At 46.4% G+C, this 16,685-nt stretch overlaps 1 long non-coding RNA gene across 1 annotated transcript; it reads right to left on the bottom strand.

Annotated features, from left to right (window-relative positions):
- Nucleotides 1-15,330: 15,330 nt before the first annotated feature.
- On the bottom strand, nucleotides 15,331-16,510 carry LOC123413370. Its single transcript, XR_006613736.1, has 2 exons — nucleotides 15,958-16,510; nucleotides 15,331-15,836 (listed from the first exon to the last, which is right to left on the bottom strand). It is a non-coding gene; the product is annotated as an uncharacterized LOC123413370 (long non-coding RNA).
- Between the last annotated feature and the right edge of the window lie 175 nt (nucleotides 16,511-16,685).

Raw genomic sequence — 16,685 nt, 5'->3', positions numbered from 1 at the left:
TGTTCGCAACATCCACATATGATGCTTGGGGGGGTAGCACAGTGAGCGGTGCATTAAGGACATAAGCCATTTGTGCAGCAATGAGGACAATCCTCGGTTTATGGACTAGTCTGCATAATTGCTACTATCATCTTTCATCATAGTTTTCTCTAGGAACGCATAAAAAATACAGGGGAGCTACAACGCGAGCTATTGTTCTACAACATACTTTGTAAATAAAACTTATACTATGTTCATAATAACAATTTCAATTACTCATATTACTTAAGAACTCCCACTCAACTCAGCATCCCTCAGGTTTTTCGAGTGTGACATGATCCAAATCCACCAACCCAAGTCCGATCATCACGTGAGATGAGGTGGTTTCAATGGTGAACATCTCCACGTTGATCATATCTACTATATGACTCATGTTTGACCTTTCTGTCTCCTGTGTTCCGAGGCCATGTTTGTACATGCTAGACTCATCAAGTTTAACCCGAGTGTTTCGCATGTGCAAAACTATCTTGTACCCGTTGTATGTGAATGTAGAGTCTGTCACACCCGATGATCACGTGGTGCTTCAAAATGACAAACTTTCGCAACGATGCACACTCGGGGAGAACACAATTTTATATTGAAATTCTAGTGGGGGTCACCTTATAATGCTACCGTCGTCCTAAGCAAAATAAGATGCATAAAAGGATTAACATCACATGCAAATCATAAGTGACATGATATGGCAATAAACGTGTGCTTTTGATCTCCATCTCCAAAGCAGCGGCATGATCTCCATCGTCACCGGCATAGCACCATGATCTCCATCACCATCTTGCCTTCTGGGTTGTCGCGCCAACCATGCTTGTACTAATATTGCTATCGTTTAGCGATAAAGTAAAGCATTACATAGCGCTTAATGATTGATATGCAGGTCATACAATAATTAAAGACAACCGTATGGCTCCTATCGGTTGTCGTATGCATCGACATGCAAGTCGAAAATAATTATTACACAACATGATCATCTCATACATCAAATATATTTCATCATGTCTTTGGCCATATCATATCACAACATACCCTGCAAAAACAAGTTAGACGTCCTCTAATTTGGTGTTGCATGTTTACATGGCTGCAATGGGTATCTAGCAAGAACGATTGTTATGGCATAGTTTATGCCTAAGTAATTTTGGTGATTGATGACGGTACCGCAAAGGACTAACCGTGTGTGTTAAGATTTCAGATAACACACGTCAACGGCACAAGATGTCTCGCCCCCTCGCTCGTGGAACAGAAGGCCGGCGTTCTCTACAGTTCTCTTTATTTGAGTCATAGGAAAGCCGTACTATTAAGAGGGGAACCGTAGTGGAAAGGTTTGGGTGGAATCAATCTTTGCACGCGCACACTTCACATATTTTCCCCCTTGCCGGCATCTTTGGAGTGGCTCCCGCCTTTGTGTTTCCTTCTTCTTTGCAAATGGTCCCCCAGCGGTAGTACCGCTCGCCCTAGCGGTAGTACCGCTGGAGTGCTAGCGGTAGTATCGCTGCAGCTAGCGGTAGTACCGCTGGAGTGCTAGCGGTAGTACCACTGCAGCCATCGGTAGTACCGCTAGGTGGCGGTAGTACCGCCTCTGGTCAGCGGTAGTACCGCTCCAGGAGCTTAGTACCGCCTGCCTAGCGGTTGTACGTGGACGGACCTTTTTGCGAAGACTTTCTTGGCGGTGGTAGTGCTTATGCACTATCGGGGTCCCAGCGGTAGTACTGCTACAGCCAGCGGTAGTACCGCTGCATCCAGCAGTAGTACCGCTAGACTCGGGCTGTGAGTGGGAAAACGGTTGGATTCCCCCCACCACACTATATAAAGGGTTCTTCTAGCTGTGGAACCCTACCTCTTAGCCTCCCAAGCTCCATTGTTGCTCCCTAAGCTCAAAAGTGCCCGATCTATCTCCCTAGCCAATCAAACTTGTTGATTCTTTAGGGAGTGGTTGAGAAGGCCTAGATCCACACTTCCACCAAGAGAAAAGTTGATTCCCACACCAATCCCTTGCGGATCTTGTTACTCTTGGGTGTTTGAGCATCCTAGACGGTTGAGGTCACCTCGAAGCCACATTCCATTGTGGTGAAGCTTCGTGGTCTTGTTGGGAGCCTCCAAGCTTTGTGTGGAGTTTGCCCCAACCTCGTTTGTAAAGGTTCGATCGCTGCCTTCAAGGGCACCTATAGTGGAATCACGGTACCTTGCATCGTGCGAGGGCGTGAGGAGAATACGGTGGCCTTAATGGCTTATTGGGGAGCATTGTGCCTCCACACCGCTCCAACGAAGACGTACTTCCTATCAAAGGGAAGGAACTTCGGTAACACATCCTCGTCTCCATCGGTTCCAGTTGTGGTTATCTCTAACCTTTACTTTGTGTATGCTTATGTTGTCGTCTATCTCTTACTTGTCTTAGTAGCTCTCGTTGTTAGCTTCATTAGGGTTCACCCCATTGTTGTTATATTTGTGAACCCGTATATTGTTTAACCTAACTTGCTAATATTAATTAAAAAGTGGTCGTTGCCTATTCACCCCCCTCTAGTCAACCATATCGATCCTTTCAATTGGTATCAGAGCCACGTCTCTTTATTAAGGGTTTAACCACCCGAAGAGTATGGAAGGCGAAGATGGAATTAACCATGGGCAACCCGAGGCCATGGACTTGACTTCGGTCACAAGGGACGACTTGAATACGGCTATGGCCGCCCTCAGGACGTCCTTGGCGAACGAAGTCAAGACCATGCTTAAAGAGTTAATTGAGGGATTTAAAAGTTCACCCGAACCGGCGATAGTGGTTAAACCCACCGTCACCGATCCGGAGGCCAACTCCTCTAAGGAAGCGGCTAAAGGTATGCGACCTTCCTCATCTCACGAAAAGGATGGGACTGGAACATATGCCTCAGTTCCACCCCCATGGTCTATGGAGGATCCGTTCCCGCACCGCGTCTTAATCCTGTTGGTCCTCCTCCTAAGCTTGTAAAAGGTGACTTTGCTAACTGGGTATTTTCTATTAAGTCTCATTTGAACCACAGCTCAACAAACTTGTGGAGAATCATCGAGCAAGGATATTATCCCCATGATCCAAGCAACCTCACTCCAAGAGAAGATGCAGACAATCAATACAATCACTCTGCTTTGTTTATTCTCCAGTCCGCAGTGCCACCTGAAGATCTTCCTCACTTGCGTCCCTTCACTTTGGCCAAGGATTGTTGGGAGCATATTATGGTGTTGTACAAGGGAAGCTCAAGCATTCAACGATCCAACTATGAAGTGATACTTGATAAGGCCGATGAGTTTGTGATGAAGGAAGACGAGGACCTTCGTGATCTCTACGGAGGGTGACCGCTATTGCTGTGGCACTCAAGGATCATGGAGCAAGGATGTGGATGATACATGGGTCAAGCGCAAGTTTCTCAAAGCCATCGTGGCTTTCAACAAAGCCATGTCATCTGTCATTCGTCAGCGGCCAGACCTCCACTCCTTGTCTTCTAGTGAGGTGTTGGATGAATTCATTGCAATGTCAATCATGAACTAAACAGCCGACAATGCACTTGCTCGTGTTCGCTCAAAGACAACTTCACCCAACCTTGCGTTGAAAGCAAAAGCAATGCTTGAAGAAGAAGAAGAGGATGAGGAAGAGGAGAGTTGCCCTGAAGACACAAAGTATGCCTATCATGAGCACATGGCTCTTGCATCAAGGCAATTCTGGGGCAACAAGAGGAACTCAAGACCCACCTTCACCAAGAACAACTTGAGTGGATTCAAACCCAAACAACGAGTAAGGACATGTTATAATTGTGGTAACGTGAGTCACTTCGTGGCCGAATGTCCCTATGAGAAAAGGTAAGACAACGGGGGAAAGCTCATTCGCAAAGACAAAACCAAATCATTTCCAATCAAGAACAACTTTGTGAAGAAACCCCACCCAAAAGGGATGGTGGCCCTTGAAGAGTACCCTTCCGATGATGATGATGATGATGATACAGTGGCAACGACAACTGTTGCTATTGCCACTACCTCTACCCAGAAGGTGTCCCTCTTCAACGCCCCCAACGAGAACCACATCACCAAGTGCCTCATGGCAAAAGGTATCAATCAGGTAACTCCCATCATTAAGACCAACATTGCTACTGCTCCTTCATTGTTAAATTGTGTTGATGATAGTGATGTTGGGGAACTTAATGAGCATGATCTTGATAAGTTTCTGTGCACTATTAAAGGAGAATCCAAGAAGCACTTTGTTGCTCTCTTCGAACAACTGGGTGAGGCCACAGACCTCATTGAGTCTCATGAGGAGACCATCTCCGAGCTTCAGGGACACAGTCGTGACTATGCCGATGAAATTGCTGAATTATCTATTGCTCTAGAAAAGGAGCGCACTCTTCATTTGGCTCTTGAGGAGTCATATAACGATGACTGTGCCAAAATGCAAAAGAAACTAGATCATGATGTCGTTCTTACTCGTATGCTTAAGTCTGAAAAGTATGCTCTTGGGATTGGCCATGACAGACTCAAAGAGGAGTTTGACACACTTGACAAGGCCCACAAGGTCTTGAAAGGTGTTCATTTCTCTCTGAAAGAGTCTCATGATCAACTCCAAGCAAAGCTTACCAAGGAGATCTCTACTTGTCCTCCCTTTGTGGTAATTGATAATGCTTGTGCAACTAATCCCTGTTGTGAGCATGTACATCTTGTGGAGGAAAATGCCAAGTTAAAGGAGAAACTTGAGAAGGGCCTTGTGGCATGCATACAAGGTGAGAAGAGCCTGAACGACATCTTGAGCACTCAAAAAGGTGTTGTAGGAAAGGAGGGACTTGGACTTACCTCCAAGTCAAAAGGTAAAAGGAGGAACAGGAACAAACGATCTCCTACCCTCATGGGCATCTTTGTCAAAGAGGGTGAGGGGACTCAGAAGGTGAACAGGAACAAGGTGGACTATGGAAACCTCAAGAAGGGCAAAACCATTCCTACTAACACAACCGACAAACTCAATTCTTCTTATGTCTTATGTCGTGCTAGTGATGGGCATGTTTATGCCAGATTTGTTGGTTCCTACGATGAGTATATTGAATGGGCTATCTGGGTTCCTAAGACCCTTGTCTCTAACATGAAAGGACCCATTAAAAATGGGTACCTAAAACCAAGTCTTGATCTATTGCAGGAGTTTGCTTCCGGTGGGGTGTCATGGTTGCTCGATAGTGGAGCAACAAATCATATGACCGGAAGCAAGGACTTAGTGGTGGATGTGCATCCTTCTCCATCTATGCCCACCCATGTCCAATTCACTGATGCATCCTCGTCAAAGGTATTGGGATTTGGTAAGGTGGTCGTCTCTCAAGAGTTATCTATTGAGAAGGTCATGCTTGTTGAGTCACTTTCCTACAATTTACTTTCGGTTCGTCAACTTGCAATTATGGGTTTTTCCACATTCTTTAATCTTGATACTGTGGTCCTCCTGAGGAGCAAGACTCTTAAAGTAGCCTATGTTGGATATGTCGAAAATGGTCTTTATGTGGTGAACTTCTCAAAGCGACCCACTAAGACCGCGACGTGTTTAATGGCTAAAGTTGATGTGGGCTGGCTTTGGCATCGCCGTTTAGCTCATGTCAATATGAGATCTTTGCAAAGTCTTCTGACAGGGGACCATATTCGTGGACTAACAAATGTGAGTTTTGCTAAAGATCGTGTTTGTAGTGCCTGCATTGAAGGAAAGATTCATGAAACCGCTCATCGTCCAACGACTCTTATCTACACTAAGAGGCCATTGGAGCTTCTCCATATGGATCTGTTTGGCCCTCCATCATTTGATAGTCTTGGAGGCAGAAAGTATTGCTTGGTGATCGTTGATGACTACTCAAGATATACTTGGGTATATTTCTTCAAAAAGAAGAGTGAAACTCAACAAACTGTCATCAACTTTGCTAATGAAGCCCAACGTCAAAATGAAGCAAATATCTTGATGATTAGAAGTGACAACGGCACCGAGTTCAATAACTACACCTTGGATGAGTTTCTAGGTGATGAGGGAATAAAACACCAATATTCAGCACCATATAACCCTCAACAAAACGGCGTGGCAGAAAGGAAGAACCGGACCTTGATAGACGCTGCAAGGACAATGATGGCAGAATTCAAATCTCCATATAACTTCTGGGCAGAGGCCATCAACACAGCATGTCATGCGTCCAATCGGCTCTATATCCGCAAAGGTTTGAACAAGACTCCGTATGAGATTCTAACTGGAATCAAACCCAATCTCAAGTACTTCCGGGTATTCGGTTGTAAGTGTTTCATTCTCAAGAAAGGTGCACGTTTAGCTAAATTTGATTCTAGAGCACATGAGGGCATCTTTGTTGGTTATGCTACAAACTCTCATGCTTACCGTGTCCTCAACAAGTCCACCGGACTCATTGAGGAGACGTGTAACGTGGAGTTTGATGAAAATAATGGCTCCCAAGTGGAGCAAAGTGGTCTTTGTGATGTAGGTGATGAAATTCCTCCCCAAGCCATAAGAAGAATGGGGATTGGTCAAATACTCCCCATTGAGGAACCCCTTGTGGCCGAAGGAGAAGGACAATGCTCTACTCAAGTGGAGCCATCATCTCCACAAGCCCCACACGCTTCCGATGAACAAAGAGAAGACTCTCAACAAAATGAACAAGCTCAAGGTCAAGATAAACTGCCCAACAATAATGATGTGTCTCATGATATTCAAGCACTCTCCCAAGACTCTGAACCTGCTCATGATCAAGATCAAGTGCAACCACGAGATCCAGACCAAGTAGAAGCACAAGATCAAGATCAAGAGCGACCACAAATACAAGAACAAACTAGTGAACCTGCTCAAGTCGAAGGACAAGATGTTCAGGATACTGTCTCTCAATTCCCTTCTGCAACACCAACAGCCGGTGCCAAGGGAGGCTCACGACGCAAGGGCAAGCAAAGTAAACAAGTCGATGCTCCCCCGTTATCCAATGAAGAACTCTTGGAGCATCGAGCAGCCAAGATTGCAAACAAGCTGAGAGTCAAGTCACATCTTATGAAGAATGTACTTGGCAGTTTAAAAAGGGGAGTATCCACCCGTCAACAGATTTGGAATTATTGTGAGCATCACGCGTTTGTTTCGTATTGTGAACCTCAACACGTACAGGAAGCGCTCGATGATGAGGATTGGCTTATGGCCATGCATGAAGAACTTAACAACTTCGAGCGCAACCAAGTCTGGGATTTAGTGCCTAGGCCAATGGAGGAACATAATGTCATCGGGACCAAATGGATATTCAAGAACAAGCAAGATGCCAATGGGATTGTGATTCGAAACAAGGCAAGATTGGTGGCTCAAGGCTACTCCCAAGTCGAGGGTATCGACTACGGTGAAACCTTTGCCCCTGTTGCTTGTCTAGAATCTATTCGCATGTTGCTTGCATTTGCTTCTCATCATAACTTCAAATTACAACAAATGGATGTGAAAAGTGCCTTTCTTAATGGTCCTTTAAATGAGTTGGTCTATGCCAAACAACCCCCGGGATTCGAACATCCCAAGCTTCCCAATCATGTGTACAAACTTAATAAGGCACTCTATGGCCTTAAACAAGCCCCACGTGTGTGGTATGAGTATCTTACTGAGTTGTTACAAGATCGTGGGTTTGAAATTGGGAAGATAGATCCCACTCTTTTTACTAAGAGGGTTAAAAGGGATTTGTTCATATGCCAACTATATGTTGATGATATTATCTTTGGCTCTCCAAACATTTCCTTCAATGAAGAATTTGCTGCACTAATGACTGAGAAATTTGAGATATCCATGATGGGAGAGTTGAAGTTCTTCCTCGGGTTCGAGATTAAACAAGGCCTAGAAGGGACCTTCATCAAACAAGCCAAGTACACTCAAGACATGCTCAAACGGTTCGAGCTCAAAGATGTCAAACCGGTCAAGTTCCCCATGCCAACAAGATGCAAGCTTGACAGTGATCCCAATGGTAAAGCAGTGGATCAAAAGGTATATCGCTCCATGATTGGATCCCTCCTTTACCTTTGTGCATCTAGACCGGATATTATGTTGAGTGTAGGGATATGTGCACGGTTTCAATCCGCACAAAAAGAAAGTCATTATATGGCTGTTAAGCGAATCTTTCGATATTTGGCTCATACCCCAAACTTTGGCCTTTGGTATCCCAAAGGAGCAAACTTCAATCTAGTTGGCTATTCTGACTCATATTGGGCAGGAGATTGTGTGGAGAGGAAGTCAACTTCTGGAGGATGCCAATTCCTTGGTCGCTCATTGGTAAGTTGGTCTTCAAAGAAGCAGAATTGCGTCTCTCTATCATCCACCGAAGCTGAGTATGTGGCAACTGCAAGTTGTTGTGCACAATTGCTATGGATGAGGCAAACTTTAAAGGATTACGGTGTCACTTGTGACAAAGTGCCTCTTCTATGTGACAATCAAAGTGCTATCAAGATTTCCCTCAACCCAGTGCAACATAGCAAAACCAAGCATATTGATATTCGCCATCACTTCATTCGTGAACATATCAAGCTAGGTGATATTGAGGTTCACTTCATCCACACTGAAGAGCAACTTGCAGATATTTTCACTAAGCCTCTAGATGAAGCAAGGTTCGAGGAGTTAAGGCATGAGCTAAATATCATTGATTCAAGTAATGTGGATTGAAGCTAGGCAAGTTGCACCTCACTATGCATTCTATCTTGTTCTAGATGTAGGCATGGACATAGGGGGAGTGTTGTTCTCTCAATGAACTTTTCCTCCCCCCATTATGCATAAATCGATCTAGTCTTTCACTTTAGCCATTGTCAAATGGCACTTGTGCTTCAAAGACGAGCATTGGTCATGAACCCAAGGATAATTCTTCGCGGTGTCATACCTTTGTCTCAAACATAGGTGGCCTCGGCCACCGCCCCCACCTTTCTCTCATATAGAAGAAAGGATACAAAATGACAAGTCAGTATATATTTCTGGTACTATCTTCTTTTTCCACTTACTTGTCATTTGCCCACGTTCTTCTCTTCTCCTAGGTCCCGTTGTGACATTTGCAGCGGTACTACCGCCAGGGGTAGTGGTACTACCGCCAGGACCCTAGCGGTACTACCGCCAGGGGTAGCGGTACTACCGCCAGGACCCCAGCGGTACTACTGCTAGGGATAGCGGTACTACCGCGAGGATCCCAATCTACCACGACCTAACTAGGAAAATTTTAGGGCTGTCTCAGGGGGAGCGGTACTACCGCCAGGGGGAGTGGTACTACCGCCAGGACCCCAGCGGTATACCGCTGCAGCCAGCGGTACTAACGCCAGGTAGCGGTACTGCCGCCAGGACCACAGCGGTACTACTGCTGGCCCGTACCCTTGGGCTATATAAAGGAGGGGGAGCCCGTTTTTTTGCTGCCTCTTTCTTCTTCCTCGTGGCTCCTCCCTCCCCAACCCCGAACTCCTCCTATTTCGATCTCTATTCGTGGAGCCCCTTCTCTCCGTTGAGTTGGAGGGTTTGCTCCACTTCTCCTTCCTCCTCCAAGTGCCATGGACCCCGGTAAAGCTCCTCTCCTTCTTCTCTTGGTTGATGTTCTTGTTCTAGGGTTAGGAGCATTGGTGGTTTGGATCCATGTCTTTGCCTTGTTCTTGGATGGCATGAAGGAGATATTTGAGGGGAGTGTAGGTCTTATGAATCTTTGCTGTTTATTTTTCCATGCCCTAGGATTTACATGTTTTAGATCAAGCACTTGAACTATGTTTGGATTAGATCTAAAACTTGCACTCTCTTGACTAGGCATGTGCTTACTTAGATGATACTTGTGGTCCTCATGTGGTTAGGGCTGTGGTGGAGTTCTTAGTGATCGTACACAGCCCATGGCCCTCGTAAAATCCATGTAGCCATCTCTATGAGTTGTATTCATATTTTCAGATCTGAAAAATCAAACCCCAGCGGTACTACCGCCAGGGGTAGAGGTACTACCGCCAGGACCCCAGCGGTACTACCGCCAGGGGTAGCGGTACTACCGCCAGGAGGACTCTCTGTGTACTCTTCTCATGTGCTTGGCAATGAGTGTTTACTTTTCTGCCTTTTCTTGTTCATTGCCTTGACTCCTCTTTGTCGCTCTTTTTCGGTGTGTGTTTTGTGTCACAGGTGGTGCTCGCCGCTCGAACCCCCCACGGGACACACAGTCCAAGCATTTTCGCAATCCAGAGGCTCCAGAGGGTTCCGCCACTTCAGGTCTGCAACCCAAAAAGCAGGCCTTTAGAAAGACCGCTCACAAGGACAAGGGGATCAACGTCCGCACCATGCCCCCTAAGGACCTTCTGCGGTTCCGCACTCAAAACCACTATCTCCAAGAGCGGGCTGTGATCAAGAATGTCGAGCATGTCTGGGCAAGGGATCACTGCAGGATCTATCGTGATATCGTCAACAATTTCAAGAAGAACTTTGTCCCCGTTCAGTGGATTGACCTGGCTCACCTTCAGCGGAACATGGACTATTTTGTTGATGCTCTCCCTCTGATTGACAAACTGGGCATCAAGGATATCATATCTTTCAAGACAGACTTTGACCCCAATGTTGTTGCCCAGTTCTATGTCACGGTTCACTTCTCGCCTGATGACGAGCGCTCCATGGTGTGGATGACTGGGACTCAGAAGATGACCGGTACCTGGCGTGAATTCATGGCATTCCTCAAGGTTGATTTCCAGGGCGCTGACACTCCACTTGGGTCGCGTCCTCATGCCGCAGCTCCCACTGATAGGGCTTCCGTCAAGGACAGATTGCAACAACTCTATGTGAAGAAAGGTGTGCTCCCCAGGCATCTGGACATTATGCATCGGATCTTCCGCAACACCCTCTTTCCTCGCATTGGCAACTTCGACGAGGTACATGGCTCTCTGGCTGAGATGCTACTGCTCTGTGAGGAGACTATGACTAAGGAGTCTGCCCCTCTTGATATTTCTGATGTGATGTTCACTGAGCTCTGGAACTGCATCATGATGCGCAAGGTTCCCATCTACGGGCCCTATATGTTTTCTTATATCCGTCAGAAATGGCAAGACACCTATCCATAGGAGGAGTTATACATTCAGGCTGACTACATTGTGCACGATCCTGTCAAGCTTCGCGTCAAGGATAAATGGGCCAACCCATCAACTTCCTCTCAGAACATGGACACTGACACAGAGATTGCTGCTGACAGAGGAACCGCCTCTCAGTCCCGCTCTTCTGCCATGCCATCTTGGGCCATGAAACTGCAGGATAAGATGAAGACTCTCTTCTGTATGCAGGCTAAGGGCCAGTATCAGACGCATGTGGCTCAGAAGGAGAACCGTCAGAGGCACAAGCGTGTCCTAAGGACTCTTGATGTTGACATCTCCAGCGGATCAGAGGACGACATCACTCCAGAGGCTGCTTGGATGCGGGCTCAAGGTTACCAGTGGTCTGGCGCTGCGGAGGAAGAGGAGGAGCAGGACGATCCGGAGGGTACGGACGAGTCTGGCGATGCTGAGGATGAGGAGTAACCACCTGTGGCGTTAGGTGTGCCCCTTTTTGGTGTCTTGTGCCAAAGGGGGAGAGAGTCTAGGAGCTGGATTTGCTTTGAGAGTCGAACTTTGCTTTGCTTTGCTTATCTTTCGTGTTTTGCTTCGAACTTGGTTTGCTTCTATTTTGCTATCTTTTGTGAGACATAAACTTGTGTGAGATTTATTTCCATCATATGCTGTGAGTCATATGCTCCTTATTATCATATATCTCTACCTTTTAGTTCTCATATTATTCTCTGTGCAAATCCGGTATTGTCATCAATCCACCAAAAAGGGGGAGATTGTTGGGGCATAGTTTATGCCTAAGTAATTTTGGTGATTGATGACAGTATCGCAAAGGACTAACCATGTGTGTTAAGATTTCAGATAACACACATCAACGGCACAAGACGTCTCGCCCCCTCGCTCGTGGAACACAAGGCCGGCGTTCTCTACGATTCTCTTTATTTCAGTCATAGGAAAGCCGTACTATTAAGAGGGGAACCGTACTGGAAAGGTTTGGGTGGAATCAATCTTTGCACGCGCACACTTCACATATTTTCCCCCTTGCCGACATCTTTGGAGTGGCTCCCGCCTTTGTGTTTCCTTCTTCTTTGCAAATGGTCCCCCAGCGGTAGTACCGCTGGGCCTAGCAGTAGTACCGCTGGAGTGCTAGCGGTAGTACCGCTGCAGCCATCGGTAGTACCGCTAGCTGGCGGTAGTACCGCCCCTGGCCAGCGGTAGTACCGCTCCAGGAGCTTAGTACCACCTGCCTAGCGGTTGTACATGGACGGACCTTTTTGCGAAGACTTTCTTGGCGGTGGTAGTACTTATGCACTACCGGGGGCCCAGCGGTAGTACCTGGAGAGCCAGCGGTAGTACCGCTGCATCCAGCGGTAGTACCGCTAGACTCGGGCTGTGAGTGTGAAAACGGTTGGATTTTCCCCCCACTATATAAAGGGTTCTTCTAGCTGTGGAACCCTATCTCTTAGCCTCCCAAGCTCCATTGTTGCTCCCTAAGCTCAAAAGTGCCCGATCTCTCTCCCTAGCCAATCAAACTTGTTGATTCTTTAGGGAGTGGTTGAGAAGGCCTAGATCCACACTTCCACCAAGAGAAAAGTTGATTCCCCCACCAATACCTTGAGGATCTTGTTACTCTTGGGTGTTTGAGCATCCTAGACGGTTGAGGTCACCTCGAAGCCACATTCCATTGTGGTGAAGCTTCGTGGTCTTGTTGGGAGCCTCCAAGCTTTGTGTGGAGTTTGCCCCAACCTCGTTTGTAAAGGTTCGGTCGCCGCCTTCAAGGGCACCTATAGTGGAATCACGGTACTTTGCATCGTGCGAGGGCGTGAGGAGAATACGGTGGCCTTAGTGGCTTATTGGGGAGCATTGTGCCTCCACACCGCTCCAACGGAGACGTACTTCCTATCAAAGGGAAGGAACTTCGGTAACACATCCTCGTCTCCATCGGTTCCACTTGTGGTTATCTCTAACCTTTACTTTGTGTATGCTTATGTTGTCGTCTATCTCTTACTTGTCTTAGTAGCTCTCGTTGTTAGCTTCATTAGGGTTCACCACATTGTTGTTATATTTGTGAACCCGTATGTTGTTTACCCTAACTTGCTAATATTAATTAAAAATTGGTCGTTGCCTATTCACCCCCCCCCCTCTAGTCAACCATATCGATCCTTTCAACGATTCTTTCCTACGCAAAACCACAAAGGTGATATACAAGTTGTTATTTAACCTTCTACAAGGATCGCCTTCGTCGAATCTGATTCAACTAAGGTGGGAGAGACAAACACCCGCGAGCCATCTTATGCAACAAAGTCACATGTGAGTCGATGGAACTGGTCTCTCGTACGTGGACGAGTAAAGTTGGTGTGGGCCGCTTCATCCCATAATATCGCTGAATTAAGAAAAGACTAAGGACGAAAGCAATTTGAATATCAACACCCACAAACTCCTTTGTGTTCTACTCGTGATGTCATCTACGCATAGACCTAGCTCATGATGCCACTATTGGGAAATGTCGCATGGGAGGGGAAGTGCATCTACATATCCTTGTAGACCGCTAAGAGGAAGCATTGAGAGACGTGGTTGATGTAGTCGAATATCTTCACGGTCCAATCACGATCTGTCACGCGACCCAATCACGAACATCTCGATCAAGTGCCGAACGGACGGCACCTCCGCGTTCAACACACGTACAACCCGGTGACGCCTTCACCACCTCGATCCAGCGAGTGTGGGAAAAGTGGTAGATGAGTTCTCCAGCAGCACAACAACATGGTGGTGGTGGTGTGATCTCAGCAGGCTTCACCAAGCGGTGCCGCATATGCGTTTCGGAGGAGAAATCGATCTAGGGAGAGAGGTAGGGTTGCACCTATGCCTTTGGGGGTGGTGCTTCCCTCTCTCTCTCTATATATATAGGAGGAGGGGGTAGGTAGGGCGCAGCCTTGGCCCCTCCTCCAAGGAGGGCGGGCCAGCCAAGTGGGAAGGAGTCCACCTCCAACAAGGGAGGTGGGCGCCCAAGGGGAGGAGTCCCTCCTCCTCAAGGCACCTCCCCACCTACACTTGGGCGCATGGGCCTCTTTGGGGTCACCTGCCCAGCCCACGAGGGGCTGGTGCACCACCTCTTAGGCCCATGTGGCCCCGGGGTGAGTGGGCCCCTCCCGGTGGACCCCCGGAACCCTTTCGACACTCCCGATACCATACCGGAAAACCCCCGAAACTTTTCCGGAACCTGAATACCACTTTCCTATATATAAATCTTTACCTCGGAACCATTCTGGAGATCCTCGTGACGTCTGAGATCTCATCCGGGACTCCGAACAACCTTCGGTCACCAACACAATAACTCAACTATATCTATATCATTACCGAACGTTAAGTGTGTAAACCCTGCGGGTTCGAGAACTATGCAGACATGACCGAGACACCTCTATGGTCAATAACCAATAGTGGGACCTTGATGCCCATATTGGGTCCTACATATTCTATGAAGATCTTAATCACTCGAACCACGATGTCAAGGATTCAATCAATCCCGTGTGGAGTTCCCTTTGTCCATGGGTATGTTACTTGACCGAGATTCGATCGTCGGTATCTCCATACCTAGTTCAATCTCATTACCGTCAAGTCTATTTACTCGTTCCGTGATACAAGATCTCATGACTAACTCCTTAGTCACATTGCTTGCAAGCTTGTTGTGATGTTGTATTACCGAGTGGCCCCCGAGATACCTCTCCGTCACATGGAATGACAAATCCCAGTCTTGATCCATGCCAACTCCACAGACACCCTCAGAGATACGTGTAGAGCATATTTATAGTCACCCAGTTATGTTGTGACGTTTGATACACACAAGGCATTCCTCCGGTGTCAGTGAGTTGCATTATCTCATGGTCATAGGAACAGATACATTGACATGCAAAAAGCAATAGGAGTGAACTGGATATGATCAAACACTATTCTTAAGGTTTGGGTCTTGTCCATCACATCCTCCTCCTAATGATGTGATCTCGTTAGCAAATGACAACTCATGTCTATGGCTAGTAAACCTTAACCATCTTTGATTAACGAGCTAGTCTAGTAGATGCTTACTAGGGACACAGTGTTGTCTATGTATCCGCACATGTATTTGAGTTTCCAATCAATACAATTATAGCATGGATAATAAACGATTACCATGAACAAGGAAATATGATAATGACTAATTTATTATTACCTCTAGGGCCTATTTCCAACACCTTCTCCATCTGAATCATCTAGCTTAAATTTTTCTGGGACAAAATACTCATCAGGTACATTGCATGGCTTGTCCTCCTCTTCTCTCAACATGTTCTTTGTGACTTTGTCCCACAGTTGTTTAGCATATTTTCTCAACTCTATCACTTCATCATCAGATGCTAAGCTATTGCTCTCTACAAGGGGAATAGCATAGTCACTGTCAGATGAGCCATCACTTTAACTCTATACTTCTTCATCCTCATCTAAATGTGATTTTCCTTTGTCCTACATTTGGATGTTACCTATCTTCACTAGCAAGTTAGCATTGGTACTGCTAAGTTGGTAATACATATTGGAGTATTGCCAAGCTTCTCGTTCTAATATATGTTCATCTACATTTGGATTATTGTGTTGTTCCTCTGCATTTGCAGTATGATGCCAATCTTTCTCTAAAATCTGTGTTGTCCTTCTGCATTTGGTTGCTAGTCATCTCCATGTTGTACATGTTGCAGTTGCTCCTCTCTGTGTTGTTCCTCCTCCAAATGATGCAGATGTTCCTCCAAAGGATCCATACCTCAAATCTGCTCCAAAAATGAAAAAAAAATCTAAATAAATAAACCTCCTTTTAGTTCAAACATAAATAAATTAACCCTAAATACTCTAATCTTAGGGAAAATGGAGCAACATAAGGGTCGTACTTACACAATCAACCACTACATATGCCGCAACAAGAAAAAGCAAAAATCCTAGATGATTTTGAATTCCCCTTCCCCCCAAACCCCATAAACTCCAACCTAAGATAAAAGAAGAAATGAAGGATTTCAGTTAGTACATATGGGTCTCCATATCGATGTGACTAACCTGTTGTTGCGCCGCAGACTGATGCTTAGTTCATGTCGCTGATGGCTCGTTGCTAGACCTCGTCGCTGCCAACGTTGGAAGGAGAAGGGAGGTGAAGGGGCAGGGCAGAATTGATTTGGGAAACTGGGCTGAACCAATTCAAGGGGTTCATTTAGATCCCACCAAACCCGCCCCTATCTGACGTGGCCGGTCGGTGAGCTCGTCCCAGTCGCCACGTAGGCAAAACAACCCTCCCAAACTACTCCATATGGGGTTAAGGGGTGATTTGTGTGGTTTTCCATAGTTGAGGGGATTAAGTCTCTACTTTTAGACATGGTGGGGGGTGTTATTTGTCCCTTAAGGCCTTCTTTGGCACAAGGGTTTTTCAGGCCCAAAAAGGTTGGGGATTGTAGGGGATTTGGTGATCCCCTTCCTTTCACACAATCCCCTCAAATCCATCACGTTCCCTCCCATCCCAATCCCCTAACCCCCCCCCCCCCCCCCCATGTTCCCTCCCATCCCAATCCCTCATATTCCCTTGCACATAAAAATATTGTTTGACATGTCGGGACTGTCTTTGTAATATTGGA

The sequence above is a fragment of the Hordeum vulgare genome, chromosome 7H, assembly GCF_904849725.1.
Source record: "Hordeum vulgare subsp. vulgare chromosome 7H, MorexV3_pseudomolecules_assembly, whole genome shotgun sequence".
NCBI classification, from domain to species: domain Eukaryota; kingdom Viridiplantae; phylum Streptophyta; class Magnoliopsida; order Poales; family Poaceae; genus Hordeum; species Hordeum vulgare.
The sequence above is the reverse complement of the archived record's forward strand: the minus strand, read 5'-3'. Positions and strand labels throughout refer to the sequence as shown.